Here is a 1,691-nt window from a genome sequence, read left to right as displayed (position 1 = left end):
TTCTGTTAGAAAACTTTATTCAAAGTGCGATGTTCAGGCTCTTCCGGCCCGAGCCTGCGCGCGCTGCACGGTATTACGCTTGGTGTGTTCTTGATTGTCCGCGTGCACTTAATGATGTGTTACAACATTTTATACTATTATATCTATAAATATTCAATCAAAGCATTCGTTGGTGTTCGATTTTCCGGCTTTCCAATCCTAATCCAACAGGTCCTAATTGCATTGTTGAAAATGCCGCGAAATATCTGCGCGCCTCTGTATGTTGTATGTGTGTGCTAGCGGTTTTTGTTTCTAGGCGAATGTGTGTGCGAAATGCGTTTAGTCGAGTAATGACCGGCGATCACGTTCTGTACTTGCTTCAGCAGTACATATACTAAAATTGGAACGATACAGAGAAGATTAGCATGGCCCCTGCGCAAGGATGACACGCAAAATTGTGAAGCGTTCAACATTTTTTGTTTCGGTGAGTACCTGCATAAGGTGGGTGCGGAGGCGACGCCCGAGTGTCATCAGTGTGGGACCGTGCTGGACACGGCCCAACACACGTTGGAGGAGTGTCCGTCCTTTGCTGGCCAAAGGAGGGCACTCCAAATACAGATTGGTGGGGACCTCTCGCTGCCGGCCGTAGTTGCTGCCATGATCGACAGCGAGAGGTCGTGGAATGCGGTAGCCTCCTTCTGCGATGCAGTCATATCGCAGAAGGAGGCAGACGAGCGGTATCGGGAACGCTCTGATCCCGCTCGTCAAGAGAGAAGACGGGTTAGGCGGGCCTGGAGGCGGCGTCCGGTCGCATTACCAGCCGATCCCCACACAGCTGGAGGGATCGGTACCGGGGTGCCCGGAGCCCCCTAATGGCCTGCCTGCCCGCCGGCCGCCCTGATCGAGGGCGGCCAGAATGGCGAGACGGCCCCTTGCGCGCACGTTTGTCATGGGTCACAGTCACGGTGACCCGGCGTGTCGCGCGAGGGGCCGCGGGGACCGAGACGGCTGGCGGTAGGGCGCCGCCGTCTTCGTGACCGGTCCCAAGGCGGTCGGCGTCAGGGTATGGCCCCTGGCGCCGAGAGAAACTGAGGAGATGGGCTCCCCAACGATCAGGGGAGCCTGGGCACGGCGGCTGTGGTGGAGTTCTTCTTAGAGTGCTCACGGCCGCCGTAATGCCCGACGTTGGCCATCGGGAGGGGTTTTAGTGGGTATACCGCGGGCGATCGAGCTCGCTGGGAGTCCCACACTACCCGGCGAAAGAACCCTACATCGCCGGGTGTGCTTAATGCATTTCCCTCTCGTTAAAAAAAAAAAAAAAAACAAAAAACGGCGATCACGTTCAATGGTTAATAAAACTTATATTCGTTATTAAGAGATTGGTCCGGTTCATTTATTAAACCAACAGGTTATGGGCCCAGGAGAGCTCTAACAATTCAGTAGCGAGTGCGAGTAATTAAAATTTAGAAAGAAAAGTAACACGTCGCTAAAAGTGTCGCGAGAAATAGTGACGCCACATGGTCATCATGAATCCGAATCAAATCCAGAAGCTAGGGGAGAAAAATTACGAATTCTGGAAGATACAAATACGAAGCCTGTTAGTGTACAATGAATTATGGCAGTACACGAATGGAATAGAAGTAAAAACTGAGGAAAATGGAGGAGAATGGTCAAAAAAGGATGAGAAAGCGCTGGCCATCATACTGCTGAGC

General features: G+C 52.4%; 1 non-coding gene across 1 annotated transcript; it reads left to right on the top strand.

Moving 5' to 3' along the window:
- The first annotated feature begins 349 nt into the window (after positions 1-349).
- Positions 350-456, top strand: LOC128888263 (U6 spliceosomal RNA). The gene has a single exon (XR_008460220.1). It is a non-coding gene; the product is annotated as a U6 spliceosomal RNA (small nuclear RNA).
- The last annotated feature ends 1,235 nt before the right edge of the window (positions 457-1,691 follow it).

This window comes from Hylaeus anthracinus, unplaced genomic scaffold (assembly GCF_026225885.1).
Source record: "Hylaeus anthracinus isolate JK02 unplaced genomic scaffold, UHH_iyHylAnth1.0_haploid 11989, whole genome shotgun sequence".
NCBI classification, from domain to species: Eukaryota; Metazoa; Arthropoda; class Insecta; order Hymenoptera; family Colletidae; genus Hylaeus; species Hylaeus anthracinus.
The sequence above is the reverse complement of the archived record's forward strand: the minus strand, read 5'-3'. Positions and strand labels throughout refer to the sequence as shown.